This window comes from Sciurus carolinensis, chromosome 17, assembly GCF_902686445.1.
Source record: "Sciurus carolinensis chromosome 17, mSciCar1.2, whole genome shotgun sequence".
Classification (NCBI taxonomy): Eukaryota; Metazoa; Chordata; class Mammalia; order Rodentia; family Sciuridae; genus Sciurus; species Sciurus carolinensis.
This window is the reverse complement of record NC_062229.1, coordinates 7457470-7459225: the sequence shown is the minus strand read 5'-3', so window position 1 is coordinate 7459225 and position 1756 is coordinate 7457470. Positions and strand designations below refer to the sequence as shown.

General features: G+C 43.1%; 1 pseudogene; it reads left to right on the top strand.

The window, feature by feature from the left end:
- The first annotated feature begins 322 nt into the window (after window positions 1-322).
- Window positions 323-1255, top strand: LOC124967917 (olfactory receptor 7G2-like; annotated as a pseudogene).
- Window positions 1256-1756: the final 501 nt, after the last annotated feature.

The window sequence follows — 1756 nt, the reverse complement described above, 5'->3', positions numbered from 1 at the left end:
TATTTTCTTGTATTTTTTAAATATATCTTTTAGTTGTCAATGGATCTTTCATTTATGTTTATGTGGTGCTGAGGATTGAACCCAGGGCCTCACACAAGCCAGGCAAGTGCACTACCACTAAGCTCCAGCTCCAGCCCTAGTTTATTTATTAAAAGACAGATAGCTGGTCCCCACTCCCTGAGCTTATCATCAGCAAGTCCACAGTGGTGTGAAGAATTTTCATTTCTACCTAGTTTGAGTGAGATAGTGTTGCTGTTTCATCCAGAAACCATTCATTTCTTTTCATCCCATATTTTCTGTAAGATCCACCAGCAACATAGAACCCATGAATCAAACACTTGTTTTGGAATTCCTTCTACTGGGACTAACAGATGACCCAGCATTGCAGCCCCTCATCTTCAGCCTCTTCCTGTCCATGTACCTGGTCACCATCTTGAGAAACCTGCTCATCATCCTGGCCATCAGCTTTGACTCCCACCTCCACACCCCCATGTATTTCTTCCTGTCCAACCTGTCCCTCAACGACATCTGCTTAAGCACAAGCATAATCCCTAAGATGCTGGTGAACATCCTGAGACAGAACCAGACGATCACCTACACAGGCTGCCTCACCCAGACTGGCTTTGTCCTAGTGTTTGTATACAAGGAAAATTTTCTTCTTGCAGTCATGGCTTATGACCGCTATGTGGCCATTGTCACTCCCTGATGTACACAATCATCATGTAGCCCTCACTCTGCTTTCGTCTCGTTCTGGTCTCCCAGCTCATCAGCACCACAGATATGCTCCTACACACTCTGATGCTGATGTGGCTGTCCTTCTGCACAGACCTGCAGATCCCTCACTTCTTCTGTGAACTTGCTGAGGTCATCAAGCTGGCCTGTTCTGACGCCCTAAACTGATGACATTGTAATACTTGTTGCAGCCTGTCTATTTGCTGGTGCTGCCATCTGTGGAATCATTTTCTCTTATGTTCACATTGTGTCTTCTGTCTTGAGAATGCCCTCATCAGAAGGGAAGCATAAAGCCTTTTCCACCTGTGGGTCTCACCTGTCTGTTGTCTCCTTGATCTATGGGACATCTTTTGGGGTGTACATTAGCTCTGCAGTGACTGACTCCCCCAGGAAGACTGCAGTGTCCTCAGTGATGTACTCTGTGGTCCCTCAAGTGCTGAACCCCTTTATCTACAGCCTGAGGAACAGAGACATGAAGAAGGCCTTGAGGAAGTTCATTGGAAAGACAGTTTCTCTTCTATGAAGTACCAGTGATTTGGATTTGGACTTCAAGAGTGGGTCACAGTGGTAGGACTCCTGGTGCACAAATACCTGACTCTGATCATTACATTTTTCTAAAAGGATTGAACAAAATCATGACCATGTGCATTTTAAATTGACTTGAAACCTGAATGTTATTTTATCTAACTTGAGATATTTAACACATAATTTCAATTTTCCAAATAATTTTCATTGCTTGGGTTTCAGAGAAGCAGAACCCCAACCTGCACAGTTTCATTATTTATTAAATTTACATAATTTGATTACCTTAGTAGTTTCAGATACTTTTGTAATATTGGGATATTTTCTGTGAAGATGCCACCATTTCTCCAAGAAAAGGAAAACCTAACTTTAGTGTACTGAGACAACAAAAATAGTTGTTCATTCCAGTGATTTCAGAAATAAATGTGTAGTTTCAGGCATGTGGGCTTCACTGAGTCCTGCATGAGGTGGCCTCTTCCCAGGACGATCTGCTCCTCGGAGA